General features: G+C 42.8%; 1 protein-coding gene across 6 annotated transcripts in view; it reads right to left on the bottom strand.

Moving 5' to 3' along the window:
• The window catches only part of NCOA3 (nuclear receptor coactivator 3), a 633,192-nt gene that overhangs the window by 378,176 nt on the left and 229,371 nt on the right, over positions 1-25,645 (bottom strand). For 3 of the 6 annotated variants that reach the window (XM_086932603.1, XM_086932607.1, XM_086932608.1), the window contains exon 3: positions 8,350-8,427. The exons of 1 other annotated variant lie outside the window; for it this stretch is intronic. The gene's annotated coding sequence lies outside the window, so the exon portion shown is untranslated. Of the gene's footprint in view, positions 1-8,195; positions 8,248-8,349; positions 8,428-25,645 lie in introns of all 6 variants that reach the window. 2 more of the 6 variants (XM_086932604.1, XM_086932606.1) reach the window with 1 other exon arrangement.

Genomic DNA, 25,645 nt, shown 5'->3' with positions numbered 1-25,645 from the left:
ATAGATTAAGCGTAAAATATTATTTTAAATTAAAAGAAAAAAACAAGCAGACCTCAGAGGGGTGGTGGGGCGGGCAAGCAGTGTTGTGGGAGAGGTGAGGGGGCGGGGCAGGGCAAATGATCTGCCAGACGTGAAGTAAAGAAGAACACTTGATGAGCAGAGGCAGGCCAACAAAAATAAAAGTGCTTTCAATGTTCTCTAAATAACCCAGACGAGTAAGAGCACATGTAACAGGGGTAGTCCTCAAGGGAGGATACTAAGTGTATCCACCAAATAACACCAAGGATTTTCAAATGCCAGAAAGAGGAACCAATTAAAAAGATGTGCTGTTCTCCAAGCTCATATTCTACTGGAGTGACTGACGCTACTGCGGTCCCTTTTTACCGGTTTTTCTGAACGCGAGTACCGACCGTTTGCCGGCGGCATCAATATAACTCATTAAGCCTATCACAAACGTAATTTCTGTCATGGCAGTGGCCGACCGATTCCAGGGGGAGCACTCTGTTTTCTTGCTATCGATTAGCACAGTTGAATCAAAGACCTCGTTTGATTTGTCCCTTTTTCTCGCACATGGAGCTTAAGGGCCCACCCTTACCATGTAATCTTTGACCGTGACGATTGACATTCACGGTTCCTTGCCCCTCCCTCCTTTGTCCTGATGAAGGCCCCGTCCTAAGGTCACATTGTCACCTAGAACTTGAGGGGTCGAAACATCGATGACAATCCTGTTTGCCAGCAACCGACCATAATGTTGAATTGTCCACAATGGCTATTTTTGATGGCATGTTATGACATTTTCTGAACATTCATGTGAAAAGTGTGGTTGAATTTACAAGCCAACACAGTTGTAACTATTTCAGGAATCAGGTCATGCCGACCAGCACTCCCTTCCCATTTTCCTAGTAACCTCCACACCCTCCTTGCACCTAAACCCCTCCCTCTCCTTCCTGGGGCACTGCTGTTTTGTCATTTCTGAATCAACTAACTTTCCTTCTGATTTCATTAAATTGTGAACCATACTTTGTGTTTTGATTCATTGTGAGTACATAACAGTAAATCTATATTGCTCTTATTCACTTTCAAAGTTCCTACTGTGTCCTTTTCCTAAACGGTTCCACACTGGGAGCCCCTACATTTGTACCATATTCTGGATACAGAACGTCTCGGGTAGATATAGCATGCAATGCCTAGACGAGACCTAAAGTAGTATGTGAAAAGCAAGCAATGGAAGCATAGAAGGTGGCCAGTCAAGACAGATGGTAAAAGGGCTAGGGAATGTGGGAAAGTCAAACAAGATTGATAAGTTACAACACAAATAAGAGGCATTCAAATAAGTGACAGAAAAGCCAATCAATGGTAAGCAGAGGGCCAGCACCAGTATGTTCTTGGTAAGGACACCAAAGTTGCGTAACAAACAGCGCATGAGCTTTCTTATGTGCTTGATTTAAATATGGACTCCAGAACTGGGGTGTCAACTAACTCTCCAAAGCACTGAAGTCCAAATGAGTTTCAATGTTACTTTGATCACTCTACATCATTGTACATCTGAATTACACAATTACAAATTATAGCCAACCATACACCATCTTGCAAAGATATATATATTGTCATGTGATCAAGGCCCTTCGCAGGCTAAAACGCGTAATGGTCGGTGTGGTGTTTGGGCTACAATAAATAATATTGCACCGTCCTTGGGCTCGTCTCGTCTTTTGCTGAACTGCTGCCAAGACGTGTGTGTGTACATGTGCATATATATATATATATTTGCCGCTGTGTTATTTTCCCCGCTGTTGCTTCAAATAAAGAATGTGGCTGATTCTTACCTGTTCCGTGGACTCCTTCCATCACAGGCAAACTCTTCGTTTTGGTGTTAAGCGGCCTGCCTGAGCCGCGGCGGAGAGTCCTGGGGCTGCGAGCAGCCCACCATCAGAGTCGCCAAACGACGCCTTTGAATTGGGGAACAGTGCTGGTTATTTGAAGGTCATCAGCAACGAGGAAGTTTGCCTGGCGGCGCAAACACACTGTTTTATTTTCCAGGATGTAACGGCATGGCAGCTCACTTGAGAAAGACTCGGACCACAAGTTCCATCAGGCCACTGTGTGGCCACGCCCACCAGGGCGAGACTTTCAATATTTAGCGTGGTGCCAACACTTGTCATGCTGCTGCCTCTGAAATCCGGTGCCTTTGACAAAGTGCGCGAGCACGAAACGCGTCAGGCAGGATGAACTTGTTTGCCGCTGTGTTATTTTCCCCGCTGTTGCTTCAAATAAAGAATGTGGCTGATTCTTACCTGTTCCGTGGACTCCTTCCATCACAGGCAAACTCTTCGTTTTGGTGTTAAGCGGCCTGCCTGAGCCGCGGAGGAGAGTCCTGGGGCTGCGAGCAGCCCACCATCAGAGTCGCCAAACGACGCCTTTGAATTGGGGAACAGTGCTGGTTATTTGAAGGTCATCATCAGCAACGAGGAAGTTTGCCTGGCGGCGCAAACACACTGTTGTTTTATTTTCCAGGATGTAACGGCATGGCAGCTCACTTGAGAAAGACTCGGACCACAAGTTCCATCAGGCCACTGTGTGGCCACGCCCACCAGGGCGAAACTTTCAATATTTAGCGTGGTGCCAACACTTGTCATGCTGCTGCCTCTGAAATCCGGTGCCTTTGACAAAGTGCGCGAGCACGAAACGCGTCAGGCAGGATGAACTTGTTTGCCGCTGTGTTATTTTCCCCGCTGTTGCTTCAAATAAAGAATGTGGCTGATTCTTACCTGTTCCGTGGACTCCTTCCATCACAGGCAAACTCTTCGTTTTGATATATATATATATATATATATATATATTTGGGAGATTACAGTGTCAACAATTTTGACATAAGGAGCCTCAGGTGAGCACTTTAAAAAAAACAGCGTTTGTGCTTATTGGGAACTCAAGAACCCAACACACCTAGCACCTTCATCCCCCTTAGTAAGCCATACATAATTATACGAATCCTAGCCCGGAACTCAAATAAGATATATATAGATACAGATATATTTATACCTATCATAGTTTTGGTAGCCACTACGTAGTTATGGTCAGGATTACTAGCTATAATTCCTCAGATTTTTATTCCCTAATCACTGGTGGTGAATTGCCAACAGTGTGCAAAGATGAAAGGGGGTCCCACAACAGACTGTTTTTCCCTACAATGTATTTTCCATAGACTTTTGTATTTAACGTAATGCAGAAACAGCTGAAAAGACTTTTAGTAAACTTTCCATGAATATAAATCTGTGTCTAGATGATTATTTTTGGTACAGCAAGTGTTATAGTGCTTATGAAGTTATAAGGGTCAAGAAAATGTAACTATCTGTTGTCACGTTGGTACAGCAGAACTTACATGGTACATTTCAATGCCAAGTCCTTTTGTGATTGGCTAATGACTGCTTTTAGTAAAGTTAAAGTAAGCCATGTTTTTAGGTAGTTTGCCACTGTTCAGTGTTTCACCCTTAGATGTAAGCATAAGGGTAGGTTTGATATTTTTCCCCTAACAATTAGCACTTTAACAAAGTAGTAATAGGTAGGATAAAATGTTATACCTATATATACATATATAGAAAAAAGTAAGGAGTATTGTGGTACTGCCTCAAGATTACTGTGGATGGAGTACTACTGTAATAGCTTCAAATTAACATACTATTTTCAACAACAAAAGTTCAAGTTGCTCCGTTCTTCCTTAACTGCTGTAAAAATACATTAAAAACTATAAATACATTTCACTACCAATTAACACTTTAATAAAGTGGTAACCGACTGGAACAACAATAAAACCTACAACTTGCGTACATCTAAGACTAACCCAGAACACAGATAAAACGTGCTGTAAATTACACGACTGCCTTTTACCTTTGGCAAACAGCCATTAGATTATCAAATATCAAATACTGCATTATGTGCATGAACTGCAGTATACCACAAACTTACCATGGTATTCCGCAGCATAATATACAACTAAGTATTTTTAAACTTTAAAACCAATTAGACTATTCACACATACTACTAAAAATTAACATTCACATCAAATATCTTTTCCTGCCACTTCACATCTACAACTTAACACATTTTGAGGGTATATCTTGTTCGATTACTACGCTGCATGCCAATCCATGCTAATCAACTGTACGCCAACCCACACTACTACGCTGTATGCTACTACATTCTGCGCCACTATTTTATGACACTACACTATAAGCCAATACACTGTACGTTCTTACACTCCGATGTACAACACTACACTCTAGGCGATTTGGTCTATATGCAACTCCTCTCTATGACACTACATTCTAAGCCATTTCCTCTATGCCATTCCACTGTACACAACTCCGCACATCACCCATTCTATGGCACTATACTCTGCCACTCTACAATAAATCACAGCACTACATTGTATCGCACTACGCTACTGCGTACGTGTATGACACTCGAGGTTACGTCACTCTATGCTATTCCACTATATGCCAGTCCACCTCACTAGACTGTATGCCAGTAAAACAATGTTATTCCACTCCACTCCCTCTACATTCCTACACTCTGGCATTCCACTAATAGCTACTCCACGATACCGCACCGCACAACACTCCGCTGTTCATCACACCACTGTCTACTACTCCACTACACTAGTCTACGACAGCAAAATTTACAACACTTCTACTTTACCACACCACACGACAGCAAACTCCACAATTAAAAATTTTCTTAAATTAGAAATCAACAGTTCAACCATGTTAAAGTTGGGAAAATGTAATTATTTTTATACAAATCAAGCTCAAAATAGAAATTCTTCAGTTAGTTACATCTTAGATTTATAAACGTATACCTTCAATGTATAATTTACGCAACAACTTCAACTTATTATAACTCGTGCACCTCCATTACAGTGTAGTCAACTCGGTAGCCACACTATATTAACTAGAACTCGCACTCTACTATGCACTGTTCTCACAAAAGATAAGATTTGTAATGTCAAACTTATTGTAAATATTTTGCATGTTATAACTGATAATCCAAACAGGTATGAGCAGTGCATGAGAAAGCAAAACAGTTTTAGCTAAAGAAACAAGCACTGGCATAGCCAATAGGTCTCACCTTTGGGACCTTATAAGCGTTTAGCCATGCAACACTTGATGTTGTTGCGCCATGGATATTATGCTGGATAACTAAACACTTATAAGGTCCCACAGGCGAGACCTATTGGCTATGCCAATGCTTGTTTTATTGCCGCTGTGCACGCAAAATATTTAAGTGCTGCTGAGAAACTCAGGAGTGAGAGCGTTGCGTGTGAATAACGCATGTTTTAGGATCGCTCAGCTGTGGACCTGCAGAATTTAATTCATAAGGAAGGTGTACATTTTTTAGGTTTTCCTTCAAGGAGCTCTGACTGATTAAGCCTTAAAGTGGCAGAGTGAAGAAAGTGCGTCATTCTACGCAGAACTGAGATACGTGTGTAGAGGGCGCTGATGATGCGCCGCCACTGGTGAGCACAGCGGCAATGGTGAACACAAAGATAAGCACTTCAAGTAAGGCATGATACATATATTCAGTGTGAAACTACCTCACCGCCTCTGGTCCTCAACACCACAGCAAAAACTTCCACCCTCAGACTATGCATTGCAACGGGGACATTAGCTTAAGCACACTAGTGACACTAAGTCAATACACAGCAGAGTACACAACTCTACGGCATGGACTACTAAAGACACACGTCACAGACATTCACAACACACACAACATTCAACGGCTTCTCTACCGGGGGAATCCATGTTCGTTTTCCACTTAGCTGTGTTGTACGTATCTAAGGGCAGTGCTTTAAATGGCTGGTACTGTCGGGTACGAAGCACCTGCACTTATTTCGTACTTTTAATAGGCGAGTACCGGCACTTCTCAGAAGCAAGTAGAAACTCTGATAAAAGATAACTGCACTTCTTTTTTCCCATTTCAAGCACTAAGGGACTATTGCCCTGCGACAGACAGGCATTTTCTTTTAAACTTGCACTTTCCCACTATTATTATAATTATATAATAATATATATTATATATATTATTATAAATGTCATTTCTATGTCTTCTGACCAAAATGGTTCAATTATCTATAAGCCCGAGAATTAGGCCCAAAATGTGCCTGCAGTAGCTGGCAATGTGGCTGTCTCTCCAGCCCTACTGCTCAGGCCGTCATCTGTACTATTCCCATCGCCCATTACAGTAACTCAGGTATTATTAGCATTGTAAAAGCTTTAAATGTGCAAGAACCTGTCCAAAACTTATTATTCCTTCCCCTAAGCCGAGGATTGTAACACAAGTGGCTTCAGGTACATTTCTCAGCCGTGGATCATTACACTAGTAAATTGGCAAACCTTTGAAAGAATACAATTACAATCAACCTCCAAGCACCCTGGGCTCGGGGAGTGGACCCTTTGGCGAGGTTGGAGAGCCTCTCGCTGTGCTTGGCATCCATCCTGATGTCCTCACAGATAAGTGGCTCACACTTGTAACCGTCCAAGTGCTGCAGCAACTTTGCGCCGATTAGGAGATTTGTCAGCGAAAGGTTTCAATTTTCGTATGCAAAAATTGCGAAAATGTGTCAAATTGTATTAATAAGCTGGCGGATACGCACTTGTTGCTTCCTTAATTACTGAATCCAGATATTATGCCGCATATCGCTGCATCGTTTTCATGGATATGGATTCAGCATTCACCTTGTGCTATTGTAATGTGGTCCATATGTCCATGTATGGTTTTCATACCGCCAAACATAATGGAAAGAAATAATAAATGAACCCACTAATTAAGTTTGTGAGATGTAAAGTTTTTTGGGTGGAAAAAACCGCACAGAAGTGGAATAAAAATTGTTGCAGAAGAAAGAGTCTGAGCGATTTCACGCTCTATGGTGTTGATGAGAGCGAGGTAATGAGGAAGAAAGAACTGAGGACACCAGGGTGAACAGCAAGAGGTAAGTGTCGCTTTACTATGCGAGTGGCCACAACACTTTAATCTTTAGAAGAAAACAAAATTGCTGGCAGAAGTATTTCACGATGCTCTCGCAACACAGGCAGAGTGATCAATAATAGACACGCTCGTGAGAAGACACAATATCGAGGGCGGTGGCACAGAGCGCAGGCTCTAAAGAAAAATGCAGGTGAATGGCACAAACAAATGTGCAATGAAACGTAGCGCAAGCTCTAAGATGAGCTGTGAAGAACAATAATGGAGAGCGTGGCAGACGGCAGGCACAAGCACTAATGAAGCAGTTAAAGGCATACGCACAAGGCGAGCGTAACGGACAGCTTGGTGTAAATGTAAAAAAAAAACACGGCAAGGCAAGAGGACATCTAAGAAGAGCAGTAAAAATGACACAACTAGTGTGACATGGCAGACGGCAGGCACGAACAGGTGAAAGGCAGTACAGTTTAATCAGCACGTAGCAAACGCGCGAGACGATCATAAAGGCTGCTTGCAGTAATTAACAAGCAATGGCCGCGCAGCCGTGAAACTGACACAGCCGCGCCGTGCGAAAGTCAGATGGCAGCTGGGCATGTCGCCGTTGCTTGTACGCATGACAGCAAGCTGGTGGCCAGCAAAAGTAGCACTTTTAAAAGCCAGCTACTAAATGTCTCGCCAGTCCAGCGCATGACCTAGACCTACAAATAAAGTAACATACATTTAAACGTACATCTATAACTGAAGAATTTCAAATGTTTGTGTACCTATGTATGGTTTGTAAAAAAGAATAACCTTTCTAACTATAACAAAGATTTAACCATTGATTTTTATATTAACTGCATTTACAAAAAAAGTCATACAAAAAATTGAAATCATAGCGTTTACTATGAACAAGGCCACGCATTTGTCCAAAATGCATCTTGTTCACAGTAAACCCTAACCATGCAATTCTGAGTGACTGTTTTAAACTTGTCTCGAGATATATAGATACAGAAATGGTTACTGTATTTTGGGGGGTAAAGCTCCCTACACAACACTTTATTATATGACACTTACATTTCAGATTACTGTAGGGAAAAAATAACCAGAAAGTATGGCATGAATACGAAATAGTAAGCAGCAATCCTAAACAGAGTTTTGGTTTGCACATTTGTTTAATCTCTATTTTTTTTTAGAACAAAATATATTGTGGGGGTAATAATTCTAGAGTTCTATAGACTTACCACAACAGAAACTCACTAAAATCCAGTTCTCTCTGGAAAGAGCAGCACTAACCTGGAAATAAAACAAGAAAAACAATATAAAAATACTAACCTTTTATTGAGATATGCAAACACATTATGAATCGGCTCCTTTAATTAAATATAAACTGCTTACCTGGGCTCAAAAAGCATCTTCAGTACATTCGAATGTTGTGTACAGCGGGCATAGCTATCTTTACTTTAAATACACATCCTGCATAAAAATAAAAGATGCTTTATTTTCTTCTATGGAGTCTTAACACTGAATAATCTTCCTAACTAAATAAATCTAACAAAAAGCATGTGGCACCCTACCTATTTTAAAGAGGTCTATTAACACAACAAACTTGATGCACACCACCACTGTATTTTTCTACCAGCTTATGTCCTAGTACTGTGGCAGGTAACGTGCATCTCACCAAGCTAACGTCTTTCTAATGATACATTGTGACCTCACTGGAAAAGTAAGTCACCGGTGATCTCACACTAAAATACGACTCCGCTCTCGGACGAGTGATAAGGGCAATTTGCATATGAATAGCAAAAGTCCTAGATTGCATACAAATCAGATATAAACCAGAAAATGATCTATCAAACGCTTGCTTGGAATTTATTGCAAAGCCCCATTGATCATGCTTAATAATACAATGTGCTTTCAATAAGAGAAAGTAACCCACCTTTTATCAAAATTCCTCACAGTAGTACTGGGGAAAAAAAAAAAAAAGACTAAACTGTGCTGACAAAAATTGACACTTCAACCAAAGAAATAATGAATCAATTGAAAATCACTATAGATTATTTTAAGTTATTTAAAAATCACTGGGGTAAGTTGCATGTTGCGGCACACAGGAGTTCAAACAGACATGAGGCATAATATTAACACAGGGTGGAGCACAGCTCATCACGTACGGTATGGTATACATAACATGTAATTTGTTGCACTTTCTGGGTGCATACGCATAAGCTGCATTTTTAGTGTTTTTGTGGGTTTGTAGACTTGCTAAGGAATGGATGTGTGCTTCACTGATCACTCAGACCAGTGTGGTGGCATGAGCTGGTTTGCTTTCTTTGAAGTGGGTGGAGTGGAATCTGAATCCAAAAATTGCAGATTACACACAGAGTAAGTTTCCCATATAGTCATATCATCCTTTGAAAGGTTCAAGGTTTGAATGGCTACTGTTCCGTTTATTATTGAGCCAGCTTCTGCTAATCTTGTTAACTCCATACATGGAGACAAATGGCTTTCAACTCTCTAAAATATGGTCACAATAAATATATTTTAATCAGCATGAAAAACATAAAAAAATCTATATTGAAACTCGTTATTTCTGCACACATTCTGGAGGTAACAATTTGGGATCAATGAAAATGTCAGGCATGAGTGAGGAATACAATTGACAAAGATTCAAAACTGCTCAATAAAACTTTCAATTTTATTAGATACAAATGCAAAAAACAGTACTCAAACCTAGCATTTAAAGCAACAAATGTGAAGTGCTCAGCAGGTGTCTCATAATAAGAACAACTTCAAGGTCAACTACATGTATGTATGTATGTATGTATGTGTGTGTCTGTGTGTGTGCGCGCGTGTGTGTGCGCGTGAGTTCCATGTGGAACACTATTTTATTGCTTTCAGTTGTATAACTCCGGAGTCTTTTCTTGAGGGATCATGGCTTCAGTGACTAAACACATGCACACTACCAGCATTTGATACGGCCCTTGACTGGGTAAGTGTACAGGTGCTGTACAGGCTTCTATGCTACCAGAGGTAATGAGATTCTGTACGGTGGTACACAAAATAATTCGAAAAAATGGCGAACCTTTACTACAGTTGGGACCTGGATGAATGTTTCCGGGATATATATATAGATATATATATATATATATATATATATACACACATATATATATATATATATATATACACACATATATATATATATATATATATATATATATATATATATATATATACACACACACATACATATATACATACATACACACAGGCTGAAGAAAGGCTTCGAATGGGCAGATTACATTGAATTGTCATTTTAAAAAAGAATTCAATTACATAGAAATAGGTCGTTAATAATTAAAGGACTATAGGAAATGTTTCATAAACCTTTTTAAAAAAGGAACATGGGATATTGCTAGCCAATAGGCTGCCATTCAAAGAATAGTAGAGAAAGCTGCCCTGTGCCTTTAAGAACCTCACAGTACCCCCTGTATCCCATCATGCCTCACAGGTGAGTTAACTTTTCAGTCTCCTGCAGCAAAGACGTCTGACCTTTAGGCAAAACAAAATCACTGGAAAGTCTTTCCAAATTCTTCTCTTTTTTAAGTAATTTGACATTTTTCAGCACCTAGAGTGCAGACAGCCATTTTTCTGACCGAAAATAGTTTATTTTCCTGTCAATAATGCCTTCACTTTGTTAAGTACCTTCCTGTGGGAAGAAAAAGGCTCAGATAGACCCTCATTCTGTTTTGTTTTCCTTCTGGAGTCTCACCATCATGAGATCTGTGGTCACTCTCAGAAGTTTTCCAAACATACTCTGAAGGACAGAAAAAAGTTCAGACTACACGGTCTCCAAAACAAGCATTGGAAATGCAATAGGTCTCGCATTAGAAAAGTTGGAGCTATTGGTCTTGTAAATGACAAATATTTTATTTATTTGTTGGTTTTTAAAATAGCTAAATTGATAGCTTTGTCATTTACAACGCCAATAGTTATAACTTTTGCGAATGTGACACCTATAGCATTTGGAATGCAACATGTTTTGTATTTACGTGACATAGATGGCAGCTCTGGTCGTTAGGCCACATCTCCAGAGAGCAGGAGAGTGCAGCAGGTGTGAGGGTGAGTGGGTGTGTGAGGGTGAGTGGGTGTGTGAGGGTGTGAGGGTGAGTGAAGGTGAGGGTGTGTGAGGGTGAGGGTGTGTGAGGGGGAGGGTGTGGGTGTGTGAGGGTGTGTGAGGGTGAGTGAGGGTGAGTGAGGGTGAGTGAGGGTGAGTGAGGGTGAGTGAGGGTGAGTGAGGGTGTGTGAGGTGGTGAGGGTTAGGGGGTGTGAGGGTGAGGGTGACAGTGTGTGTGAGGGTGAGGGGATGAGGGTAAGGGTGTGTGAGGGAGAGGGGGTGACGGTGAGAGGGTGCGAGGGTGAGGGTGTGTGAGGGTGTGTGAGGGTGAGGGGGTGTGAGGCTGAGTGAGGGTGAGAGGGTTGTGAGGGGTGTGAGGGTGAGTGAGGGTGTGTGAGGATGAGGAGGTGAGGATGTGAAGGCGCGTTTGGCAGTGTATGTTTTAACGCTCGGAATATCATAATTAAACGTACGTAGCGTCACCAGAATCTCATCAAAGGTTATGAAGCTAGACCAGGAGGTATTATTTTTCGGTTCGATGAGGCGATTATACAGCCAGGCTTCATTATCTATTGTGGAGGGGTGGAGGAGGGGTTGGTGCGAAACTAGTTTGAGAGCGATCTCAATATTGCTAGTAATTTGCGATGTTTTTTAAGCAAAAAAGGAGGCAACGGTTTAACAATTAGGGGGTGCTTTGTTGTTTGTGGAAACAAGATCGGTTCTCAGGTAGATTGGTTTCTGATCATTTCAAACAGTTTCTTAGGTATGTTAGTATCAGTGTCTAATTAACCATGAAATACACAACACAATAACCTAACACAGTAATCATACTCCGACATATATATTGAAAACGAGACGCTTAACTGGCTACGTAGTAGCAAAGAGAGCGTAAAATTGCAGTTTGCGATTATGTAGAGTTGAGGGCTCTGTGATTGGTACATGTGACTATGTTGATTGGTGTTAATTAGCAATGTCGTGTTCTCACATTAATTAATCTTATTGGCTGCTGTAAAAAAATATGAAAATAAAGAGAAGCCTAATCTGAGCCTGCAGGCTTGACAATTTGAGCCTTTCCCATTCCCAAGTAGACAGCTCTTGCGCCTAAGCTACAAATCATTTCAAAAGGAGGATGTGGCATAACAGTCAGAGCTACCCACTTTGGCCATAGGGAACCAAGTTCCAGTCTTGGTGTTAAGTGTTGGCTTAACAGCCTGTGATTCTGGGCAAATCATTTAATCTCCCCCTACCAAAAAATGTATGTACCCTTGTAACATGATGCTCATGTAAAGCGCTCCCATACCTTTGGGGCAAATTGCTTTAATAACTGCAATAACAAAAAAAATATACGCCCCCTTCCTGCACCTTAAAAGATGTGTTAGTCTGAATGGTTTTGTTGTAAATTGGTACATGTCCAGGTTCGCGCTATACAAAAAACTTTAGAGACTTTCACAATGATATATTTAAACAGAAGTGTATAAATTGAAATTTGCATTATAAAATTGGCAATATAAGAACAACTACATAGGGATTGGATCGTGCCAACAAAATTCCAATAGTTCAAAAAGTTGTCATCTGGAAATATTACGTTTTCCCGTTCAGAACGACGCCAGCCTTAATACAGGCGACAAGGCGGCCATCTTGGGTACGGCTAATTTTCACGTTCGTAATTACAGCTGGACTACCGTTGTGGAACGCAATACTACCCTGTTAACAGACAATGAGCCTTGAGTAGAGACGGTCGTCAGTCCCAAAAAAAGTAAAGCTTGAATACCCAGCAGTAACACCAAAGGCCATTTAGAAACGGGTTAATGTCCGTCTGATGTAAAGAACAGCGGGTCAATGAGCGGAATCATACCTTTCAGTAGTAGGCATGAAGCCCGGCCCATCTGATTACGTTTTCCGGTCTGGTCGCACAACTTTGTTGTTGAAGACCTGGTACGATCCAAAATAGGGGCAGGTGTGACGTCTCCACCGCGCATTCATGAAACATTTTAGAATGCCCAGGAGGGAAATCGAATTCCATATAGTTATATCAGAATTTAATAACAGAACGCCCCGTTTGCGTGGCGGAAAAGGCATGACTATGGATCTCGTTTTACGATCACGCACAGTAACACCCCATATCATTCTGGTGGTACAGGTATTGCTGGGGGGTAGGGGGTAAGTGGTGATTTAAAAAAAAATGCGACACGGCGGGCAGGGGAGGGGGCGGAGCGGGGAGAGGGAACAGACGGAGGGAAGGCCAGATAAGGGGAGGGGGGAGGAGAAATGCAACACGGCGGGCAGGGGAGGGGGCGGAGCGGGGAGGAGAAGTGCGGATGAGGGAACTGATGTGCACGCGCTTTTAAGCTCAATGCGCATGCGCATTGAGCTTAAAAGTCACGGGCACTGCAAGGAAACGCCACGATTCCTTGCAAGTTGGACAAAGAGTGGATAAGCCCCCATAGTCTCGCTTGCTCGATGCGCATGCGCATCGACAGGCGAGACCTAAAAAGGAGAGCTGCTTCATCAAGAGGGCTTGGGAAAGGTTATTTTCTTACAAAGAGACGTTCCCAGTCGACGTTGAGCGGTATCATGTTGAGAAAAGAACTACCGGTTTGCTCACTATTGACAAGCATGCCATCACACACGGTCATAGGTAGGAGGGAGACACCACTATGTTGAAACATCCTCATCCTTCACCGTCAAGGCACACATCAGTGTCAAAGTAACCGCCGACAGTCCATCACCCATGGATGACGAAGAAACAGGTTTCAATGTCAAAACCAGCTGCAAAGTCACTGTCTCTTCAGGGAAACACATTTGATGTCACAAACAGCAGAAAGGTCACCATCCATCTTGAGAGATAAGCATTTGATATCAAAGGACGCATCTTTGCCAATGCCCACAGCTCAATATAGGTATGGCTCTACATCCATGGCCAACTTCCCACTAAATATCTCTCCACGCTGGCTTTAAAGTCTACATCATTGACCAGTGCGCCCATACTTCAGACTGTCAGTACTCTCGTAATCATTCACCATCAAGGGTCACACCTGAGATTCATATTTCTGGCACAACATCTCCTAGGGGGTGGGGGTCTGCATTTTCCAATTTTGCTCCACGCACACTGGCCATGCTCCCTACGACTCGCATAGGGCCCTTAAGAAGCCAGCATTTTACAGCTTCGCCACATAAATCTCCAAGATGATCTTGGAGTCCACTACTTCATCATTCCAAATCTAATGTCACATCCTGAACCAGATCTAAACAAAAATATGAGATCTTCATCTTGGTCTATGACTACTTGCTCTTAAGTCAGCGATTACCTTAACCAATACACGACACTGCATTTGGTTCACTGGTGTCAACCCTGGAGTAACAGAGGAAGATGAACAATGGAAGGGCCAAATTAACCATCACCAGCGTAAGTATTTTACGGTCAGACCAGAGGCAAAGCCAACAAACAGCTGGGGTATAAGCTATATGTAGTATACCTATGAGCAAAAGGAGCTAAAACCCCACTGGAGGCATTGCTTACAATAACACGAGTATGTTCTATTAAGAGTATAACAAGAAGAGGGAGGGAGAGGGAAAGTGGATTCGGTCTCCGATGGCAAATTACATAAACAAAATGGAATCCGCTCTGGTAGTGATCCCTACAATGGTGGGGAGCACAGTGTTGTTTTAAATACCCCTCACACACCAACAGGCCCCTTGATGTCATGCTTCATCATTAGGGTCTTCGCACCCCTCTACGGGATGTGGCGTGCTGCGACTCACGACTACGTAGGAGCACTGAAAGTGAACTATGTGTTGGTGTGTGTGAGGTAAATAAGTGAGTGGTGAGGTGGTGAAATGTGGTGGTTAAAAGATACCTGGCTCGTAGGTGAAAAAATAATTAAAAGTTTTTATTAAGCCCTCGGCTGGTATCGTTAAAAGGGTGCAGAGTGAGGTTGTTTACTGCATATTAGGGTACATCAACCTCAGAAAGTGCGTCGACATGTTTCGGAGTGTAAAAACTCCTTCAGGACGTGGATATGCACAACTATCCTCACCTTACTCACATGGCTCATAACGTCGGAGCTGCGTTGAGGGGAAGGCAGCCCATCAGGTCTTGCAGAATCCGTTGCCGTACTGAGCAGGAAGAGAGAACCCCCAATACCACGCATAGGCTCATGAGGCCAGCTAGCCTTTGTCCATAAGTTCTGTTCTATAAACGCCAACTGGGGGCAACAGACTTTGTTTCTATAAACACTATTAGGTACATTTCACCTATTTTAATTTTTTGTAGAGTTCACTTTTACATCTACATTTCATAAGAGTAAGGTGAGGATAGTTGTGCATATCCTCTTGAGGGGAATTTAAAACTATGTTCTATTAAGTCTTCTTGCCACTGAGAGAAGCCCAAAGCACCAGAGGTGCAGCAAGCAAGTATCCTGGATATACGTCCCTGGAGACCATCCTGTATAAAAATATTTTGGCCCCACTCAACACAGTTTGAGTGACACAGCAATAAGACCATCATGTCCTTCAATAGTAATCAGTTAATTTTGCTGTGATCATTTTTCACTGAAGCCCAGCCGCAAATAGAGAAAAAAACTCAAAGCAGGAGGTCCAGATTCACTCCTAGTCTCTGCCGTCATTTCAGTATCGAGAATGGTGCTGGTCATGGTATTGCTGCACGCTAATGCTGCCCCAACGTTTCCAGGAACCTACAGCTCGATCAGGATTGTTAACACTTTGAACTTGGTGGCTCTTTCATCAAGTGTTTGAGGGTGCACAGTTCAACAATTCTTTGAGTTTCATGCATTCTTAAGCGGGCCCACCTATCAAATGGTTCTACCTACAACCCAAACCATCTCCTTGGCTGCAGATTACAGAATAGTGGTCATACACTGTGACTAATGTATACATTATGACTGGCATTCCATGAAACATGAAAGATTATTAACAAACAAACTTGATTTGTAATTAAATCACATGAACACAAAATAAACCAGGATCCTGTCACTTATAAAGGCCTAGCTTTCTGAGTTATGACACAAGTAATGAATGACATTGCAGTATTTTGTTACATGAGAATCTGTTAAACATTTCTTCCCTGTTAATATTTCAGCTAAAGAGCTAGGTAGAACCTGTCCGCCATTCTTTCCCCTCCCATTAACAGAAGTATATTTGATCCCTGTCCAAGGGTCCTCGCCGGCACCAGGACCTCGCAACCCCACCTAAACCTTTTAGGCTGTTAGAAGACGAATAGTGTTAATTAACTTGTTTAGGTGCCTTACATTTTAAAGTTGATTTTGCAGAGCCCACTTAGATGCCATAGGCAAGGACATATGGCAGCAGCAAAAGAAATCTTCAAAATAAAGTTAAATAGTGACACAACAAAATGGAATGAAAGTTGCAGCTGAATAAACTATTTTAATAAACTAAACTGAAGAAGAAAATAAAGCATTCTTTGGGAAAGAACACATCTGCTTTCAAAAGCGTCATTCCCTCAGCCTCACTTGCCTTTCACCGTTTGATGTTCTGGGCAGGCCTACGCAAGCATTCAAAGAGTAAGTAACCTTTTTTTGGCACATCCCACTAGTATTACATTATTGTTACGAGATGAGCGCTGGACTAGTGCCTCATTTTAAGGGATTCAATTACTTATAGTCATGTAAGATACTTAATTGTTTAGAATGATAAAAATTAGGAACATAAAGATGAAATATTTAACAGCCAAACATTCCAAGACTCCGAACATGAAAAATCCTGATTTTAACAGGGAAAATTCATATTCCGATCAAGCTTCCATTTTACAAAGTAGATCCTTTAAAGCCTTGCAACTGATTAATTCATTTAACTCTCAATACTGTACAAGGTATGATTAAGTATGTTAATTAGCAAAAATTGCTGGGTGCCTTCTGAGAATAGTAGAAGTTAAGAAAGTTTCAAGTAACAGCTGTGCATGTGAATTGATTTATTGAAAACTGCTTGAAGCGCTATGTAAAGCAGGGACTGTTCAAGCTAATTAGAAAAATAAATTGCTCTTGGGAAATATTTAAGAAGCATTCACATGTAAAAGCACAAGCTGCAACCCAATCAGAAATAAAGAACTCCAAAATAGATATTTAAATTGTGACTAATTAGTAAATATTCAGGTCGCTATGGGAATGACAACCAATTTCTAAGACAACTAAACGTAGCTTCGGCCAACTGGATTAGAGTTCCTTCACTATTTAAAAACTCTTCAGTGCAGAATGAACACAGACATGTCTACTACGTCACTCGTGCCAGACAACATCTCACAAAAGCTTGCACAAGTCCATCAGTAAAACAGACAAACCAACAAGCAAAAAGTCTTACTGGCAAACCACAACAGAACTGCTCAAGTGCTGGCTCTCCTTTGCCACAATGTAGTCTAAGATCTCACTCATTGTGACACTCACATATGCACCCACCATAGGGGACATACACAAAACATCACTCATGAACCAAAATTGCATCACAAATTGTCCTAACTTTGTTCCGTACCAACGCAATCTAGGAATACAGTAAATTGAACAGCAACAGCACGCAAATACAAAATTACAGAATATAATAGTATGAAACCCATGAACACTGCCTATGCTCACCAAAGTTCTAGCAGTAGACCCGCATGGGTAGCATCAATTAGCCCGCAAAGGTCAAATTTCAGTGTCAACACAGTACAGCAGAATTTATCACCAAAATCTCTCAGGATACCCAAAAAAAAACTCTACAAGAAGCCTTTGAATAATTAGCACTTGCACTAAACCAGAGAAACCAGCCTGTCCTAATAAGCAATCAACATTACAGTAGTCAGCACTAAAGTGTAAGCTACATTGTGGCAACCACAATAAGGCTGTGCTCTTAAACGAGAGTATGGATCCATTGGCTTTCCAACGCTTGTTTTGTCATAGTTTATGGCAAAAGCAATTCCTGGATGGCTGTCCCATCATCTACATCTCTGTGGATATGTTGGGGGGGGGGGGATATTTGTAGAATAAAACAAAATGTTTGAGAGATGGCTGCTGGTGCGTGAGCATACGGAGAGATCACACATGGCGGCCATCTTGAAATTTGATTTTAAAAGCATTATTCTAAATGTACTTTTCAAATGGCACACAGAATGGCATGGCTCTAGTTAAAATATTAACAGCAAAAGCCAGGTTGGAGAGATATGTGGAAGAAATGGACGAGCCTGATAGCCACTTGTTCTGTAGCAATTTTGTGCTGTTGAGCCCTCCCAAAGCAATGTTAAAAATAAATTTTTTAAAACAATGAAGCAGGGCGGGAGTGGCTTGGGGGAGGAGGGAAGGTCAACGGATGAGAGGGTGGCATAAGCAGCTGGAAGAGCATAAATTATAAAATAGGATAGAGCGACTGCAAGGCTACAGATCTTCAATTAAAACAATGGTAAAAGACTATGCTGTGGTGGTGATGGGGGAGACGGAGGAAAAGCCATCAATCGGGAGCATCAACATAAGGTAGATAAAGTCAACCAATCATGAGCAAGAGGTTCACCCAATTTCTACTCTATGTATAGTATTGACGACGACAGGTCACTGAAAACATACAGCTACAATTTTAGGCAAGACCTATTAAATAGATAGAAAAATGACATGCTGAGAACTTCTCTAGAGAACAAATGAACATGTTCTGTCCAGGTATACCATTTACAGAAACTCAAAAATTAGGAACATACGTAAATAGGATAGTTTTGGCTACTCTTTGCTCATGGGTAACAATTGGAGAGTTCCCACTATCTTCCTCTCCAAAGTCTACCAGCAGCTCCAAACAACCAGTCACAGACTGCTTATGGTACTAAGAACAAACAATTAGAGGCAGAAGTAGCTTTGCACAGCTATGGAGCTTTAAAAGTGTGGTGCACCCAAAAACCTTCACCTTTCACTAACAAAATTGACCAGGTTGCTTAACTCGTCTGCCGACTTAGCTCATAGCTTATACTAGGTAGAACGTATTCTGTACGTGTCCTCTTTATACTGTATGGTGCACTGAAACCACATAATGGTAATGCATTATTTATATATTTTTTAAAGTAATAACTAGCATTATAATGGTAGAGTGTGGCTTAAAAGGCAATGTTACGCTATCAGCATTTGTAAAGTACATTTCTGCCTTTTGTATGGCATTGTAGTGATTACCAGCCCAGGCCTACATTCCACATGGTACTGTGATTTCTCACTTTAAAGAGTCTGAGTAGTCTACAACTGCTGATCTAATTCCTGCTACTTTTAATTATGTTATGTCTCTGATGATTGCTTTAAGAAGGCCCGTGTAATTATCCAGGTAAACTTAAAAGAATTCTTCAATTGGCATAGTGAAATTCTGAAATTAAAAAAAAAGTACCCAGATGACTGTGGCTGGTATAGAAACTATCTCAGAGAGAGACTTTGTTTAAACCAGTATCCTGCAAGCTCAAGTACATAAAGGCAAGCAAGATGGGGGGGGGGGGGGGGGGGATGTGGTAGTAACTGGACCACATATAAAGGATCCAATTTTGCAGTACTTGCTACTTGGTCACAGGTATAATCTGAAATTAAGAAGTCGAGATCAATATTTCACATAGCAGCAAAATGAGAAACTGCTGCAGGGACGCAGACCACTCAATTGTAGTAGCTCTTGAAGAAGGAACCACCATGAAACTGACAAGGCGTGCACACAATTATACAATTTCCTTTCCTGCACTGAGCAAGGACACAACTACAATATAATTTTTAAAAATCAAATCCCATATTTAAGCTGTTAGGTATGGGGGGTCTCTAGTTGGCAGAGGTATGTACCAATGTCCAAATAGGGAACCTTGCTTCTAGTCAGGGTAAGGGGAATACACTCTTTAAATAACCCCTGCCCACCCCCTTGGTAGCTTGGCACGAGCAGACAAGCTTATCAAAGAGACCGGAATCTTCCCGCACTGGGCCAATGCGTTCCGCTAGCGAGGGATGCGTCTGCTCTTGCAGCGGCAACAGGTGCTGCGACGATCACGATCTTTGCGGAGGCGGGAATTTCCTCGCACTGTCGGGGATGCGCTCCGCAAGTGAGCGATGCGTGAAAATTTGCAGAAAGTCTTAGTTTCTCCTTGTCCAGCTTCCCAAACAGTAGGCACAACTTCCAGAGGCCCCTCAGTCGGGCTTATCACTCCAGGAAGGGCAGAACTCTCTCAGAGTTCAGGGGGGAAGCTGGGGTTGAAGTCCTTTTGTTCCTAGGACTTCTTAACAGAAAGCCAGCTCTCTTCAGACCCTTGGAGATCTCATCAAACAAGGGGTATAAGCATCAACATAGTCCTTCCCCTCTCCTTGGCAGCAAAGAAAGCAACTGCATGTCAGCCCACAAACACACAGCAGGACAGTCCTTCCTCTTCAGTCTTCCAGCTTTCTCCTTGGCAGAGGTTCTTTCTTGATTCCAGGATGATCTAATTTTCTTAAGTCTGGGGTCCTGTACTTATACCCCAAAAAGTATTGGTTCCCTTTGTGCAGGAGGGCTCTGAGCCCGGTCTGAACCAGTTCTAGGTGTTCCTTGAGCACTTTTTTTTCCTGGCTTCTCCTTTCCTTTCAGAGAGGCGCAGGGTCGTCAGCCGCCCAGCAGGAGGTGGAGCCAGCATTGTGGAAGGCAGGCGTTATACCCTCCCACCACTCTAGATGCAGATGGAGCTATTCAGCCCAGGGATGGCCCACTCAGCCTCTGGGAGCCACCCAGCTCCTGTCACTCACAAACCAGACAGTCAATTCACAACAGGCCAAGACACACAGAAAGGTCAGACAAGAAAACAGCCACTTTCTAAAAGTGCTGTTTTCAAACACAGGATTTAAAAACTATATTTCCTAAAAGATGTGTTCTTAAATTCGGAGTTCAGGGATACCAGACTTTTATGTCCTAGCTTGCTCCTATGGGAAGATATGCAGGTTACCACTATACACAGCATTCCCCATTATAGCCTATGGGCAAGATAGCCTTACAATAGTGAAAAACGAAAATGGCTGTAATTCACTACCAGAGCATGTCACCCACACTAGGACATGCTCTACCTTTCATACACACTGCACCCTGCCCAGGGCCTTCCATAGGGGTGTCCAATGTGTACAGAAAGGGAAGGGTTAGGCCTGGTCAGTGGGAACACTGGCCAGGTTGATATGGCAGTCCACAGACTGCGCACAGGCACTGCAGTGGCAGGCCTGAGACACCATTTAGGGCTACTCATGTGGGTGGCACAATCAGTGCTGCAGGCCCACTAGTGGTACAAAAGGGGGTGGTGATGGACGGAGCATCTGAATCAAACACTCACACCCAGTCAAAAGATCTGGGTTTAATCCATCACCGTTCTTTAACCCACTCTGCCACCCCAGTTCAGACATGGCTATATGCAAATCAGTCTGACCCTGTGCCTCATGGGAACAGTCCAGCCCGAACTGCCAAGCCATGTCTTCCCTGGACCGGAAACGAGCTTCCGAGGACCGGTTTCTGGCATTCCAGCCGTCTTCAGCCCGGCTTGCTTGAATCCAGTGGCAAAGTGAGCAAGGGACTCACGTCTGAGCATACCCTGCCACACTTATGGCGGCCACTCATGTGGGTGGCACAATCAGTGCTGCAGGCCCACTGGTAGCATCTTAACCCCTTCCATGCTGGTGACGAACCCAAGCCGTCACGCTCCACGGTGCTCGTGTGCTGATGACGGCTGGGGTTCGTCACGGTCCCGCCCTGTTCATTCGGCGGCTGCACACGGGAGGAATCGCGGTCGCACGGAAGGGGTTAATCACCTGCCCTGGCTAACTCAGTGCATTTTAGGAGGGACTTCCTGTTAACACAAATATGTAAATCATGGATAACCAATCACCATTACAATTTATTCAGGGAGCACTTGCACTTTGACACTGATCAGCAGTGGCAAAGTGCCCAAAGCATCTAAACCAGCAAAAACTAAATCCAGCACGGCGTCAAAAATGCAGGAGGTAGAGGCAAAAAGACAGGGGAAACCATGCCAAAGACGCCAGGTCTAACATAAGCCATTTTATAAAGGACATTTAACTAGGGGGCCTTCAATATTAATGGAAGATGGCACGGAGGACACAGTTGCTGAACCCAGATTGGTAGTAGAACCTTAAAAATACCATTCTTTATGGGTAAAAGGTTTTTTGGCAGGCGCGATACTAAAAGCTGTCCTATACTTCCATTCTGTACTTATTCAATTTACACTCATACAGACAGAACCTGTTAAACAGCCCTGCATGTGAGCAATTTCTTATCCCAGAAGCATCAAACCTTTGTACAGCCAAAAACCGGTGTTCACTCCATTTGGTATTAACAAAAGTGGAAATACCAAAATAAAACTTGCCAAGGTATTAGTAACCCTACAAATTAAGGTGAGCCTTTCCACCTGTTTAAATCTTTTGAGAAAATGCCATCTTGAGCTCAGTTGCAGATCACAGGTTGCACAGCCACTCTCTTTGCTAAGTTATCCAGTCCAAAAAGTACTAGTTATGGAGCTCACATTGATTCTCGGTTGCAAACATGTTGGGCCTTGGTTCTTCAAGATCAGGTTTGAGGGCTTACTAAGAAATGTGCAGAAACATCAATAACACAAGACAAGAAATATACCAAGTTGAAAAACATTTGTAAACGAAAAATTACACAACACAGAATAAATAAGATTTACCACAGAATATTAATGAACTGACTACTTCCGACAGTAAAATAGTCTACCCACAACAAGTTGGGGCAAAATGTACACCACTTCTAATTTTGTGGTTCAAAACCATAAGAGGTCTACAGTGAAACACTGCAGCAGGCCATAAGGCATGGAACCTTTCAAACAAAAAGTCAAATAAACTAACGATTTGAAAAAAAAAAAAAAAGAAAATCAGTTCATAATATTATTTAAAATATTATCTTGCCATCATTAGGTAAGAGACAATGGATAATAACTGGGACGATGACCCTTGGTAACTGAAATTGACTTGCGGTAACTGAAATTCACTTGCGTTAACATCTAACCACTTGAAATAAGTTGAAACGATGGCCAAAGGCAGATATGATCAGTGCCATCCTGCATTCAAGCAGCAAAAGCCTTAAAAACACTTTAAAATGTCATTTGTCCATCTCCTCCTGCGCGTCTATCCTGCCTGTGAACCTGTGCCGAAACGGCACGAACGTCTACCTGATGCCCTCCGGTGACCCGCGGAGAAACCCTGGAGCTTGTAACTGCTCGCTAGCGAAAGCGCCGATCGGAAGTGTCCCGCGGCCCGCTGCGGACCTGTGACCGGGGCCTCCAGTTAAAATCATGGCCGGCCGCAGAGCGATAAACAACGGATGACTGCGGTGACTGCGGGCCGGCCGGATCAACTTAGCCGGGAAATGGCTGTTTTTCGAGCCGCGCCCTCGGCTGGACTGGCGGTGCAAGCTTGAGATGTTCCGGGCGTTCTGAGACGCACCGCTCGATCGCAGGACCACTGATTGCTCGTGTTAAAGGGACGGCTTGCACTTTGTCCCGCGATCGACGGGTGACTCCCAACTTATTGTTTACCTCCACACCCAGCAGGACTGTTTCTACGCTGGGGGCTGCTTCTTGCACAGTACTGATATCTCTCGCCGCTACTACAGCCCCTATGTGTGTACCCTGGCCCGATTCAGCGGGACCGTGCTGGTGATCGCAACGGGCATGGCTATCGCCGGCTGTGAGGTGGCTGTACCGCGAGGGATTCCTGGGAGGCTGGAGCGGAGCTACATGGTCGGGGAGAGACGACAGAGACCGGCGATATGATGGCCTAATGTCAGCTAATGTCGCCCTCCGGAGCTCAATGGAACACTCTGCTCGAACCCTAACCAGCAAATTGGATGCGATCGTGTCTGCGATGGGGCGATCGAGAACGGCTGGACAGGGGGAATACAGCTGCACACCGTATCTTCTGCCTCCCCACTATAAGATGGTGGCCTTGTGCGACGTTGATGGCCCTGAGACTCCTTGCCCCGTTGCGTCCCCTGCTAGGGAACTCACATGTCCAGGACCAAGTGTGGACTCTGGGCTGGACTCGCGTCTGTGGCGCTCGTTCCGACCCCTGCTCCCCTCATTTCGGGGGTCGCCCCAGCTGCCGTTGTTGGATTTTGAGACTCCTTTCCCTGGCCCGACTTCGTCGTATGCCACACTGAATATGTACTTTTGGTCCTGGCCGGAGTCCCCGGAGCGCCTTGAGGTGGACATGATTGTTGCCCGGTTGATCTAGATCGGCGTTTTTGAACTGCTTGTCTTGCCTGTATGGGACACTTTGGTGAACAGGGGTAGCCGAGACAGGATGGGACAGGGGTGAACGCTGCTTACAAATGGCTGATGGTTTCTTTGTTGCTGACCGGGAGGGATGTGAGGCGGATTTTCTTGATTGTGTAGTGTATTGACTGTGCGATTTATAACTTGTTCGCTGGTATTGTCTTTTCTCATTGACCTTACACTTCGTGCTGGTACTGGTATTGCAGGGGGGAGGGGCCGAGGGACTGGTGAGGGCACCCCTCCGTTTTCTACTACTTCCATTGTAGTTATAGATTAGGATCTTTTTCTTCTCTTCTACACTTCGGGACTCTTTTTTGGGGCGACAGGCACACTGCTAGGGGGGGAAGGCCGTAGCCAGCTGCAGGGGTGCAGGGTGGGGGGTTGGAGGGGTTTATGTTTTTTTTCTTTTTGTTCTATGGGCCTGCTGTTCTTTTTTCTTTTTTCCTCTGAGTTATATAACGGATAGATTCTTTGTTTATTGAAGTTTTAGCGATGTGCACTCCTGCTTGCTTAGACGTTTCCTTCTATGAGGATATTTTTTAGGATGGTGTTACGACCGAAATGTATGCCTATTTTTCTGATCCTTAGATGTTGGAATCGACGTACTGATTTAAACTGTCCTGCCGTCATTTATCCGTACGAACAAAAGCTAAAACTTGACCGCAGTCAGCCTGTAATTAATCCTGTGTGCACTGACGCATAGTTATGTGCTGTATTGTCAATCCTTTGAGCTTTTGGTTGGTCTCTGTGTACAAATGGTATAAATAAAGGTCTTCCAAAAAAAAACAACAAAAAAAAATGTCATTTGTAAACAGTTCTAAAATGCACTTGCCTAAAAAAAAAAATCAAAAATACATAGACCTATTTCCATAAAATAAATTAGAAAATGTTAAAGTTATTGGTCCTTGGATCATTTGTATCCCATTTTAAACCATTGAACAAGCAACACAGCAGATGCACTGTACCCATGCAGCCTCACGTCTTTAAACTTTAAACCAAGATGCAGTATATTGAAAAATAATTTTATCAGCATTTAATTCCATGCAAGATCAAAAGGCTATTGACACCAGTCAACTAGAATCTGACCCTTATAGGGCGCCCAGACTGCAAAAGCGCTTCCGGACCATACAATCAATGGGAATGTGCTATGCTGCAATATTTTTTTTCTTTTGGCAATGCATTTTGTCGAAGGGCTATTATTGCTGTAGTTATTAAATAATAAATCACACTAATCCATTTATTTGACGCTCATCACTGATAACCGTTTTCAGCTTTCTGTATTGTTCTTATTATTCAGTCATATTTTGCATGCA

The sequence above is a fragment of the Lissotriton vulgaris genome, chromosome 7 (genome assembly GCF_964263255.1).
Source record: "Lissotriton vulgaris chromosome 7, aLisVul1.2, whole genome shotgun sequence".
NCBI classification, from domain to species: Eukaryota; Metazoa; Chordata; class Amphibia; order Caudata; family Salamandridae; genus Lissotriton; species Lissotriton vulgaris.
Note: the sequence above shows the minus strand (reverse complement) of the source record. Positions and strands in the feature narration are given on the sequence as shown.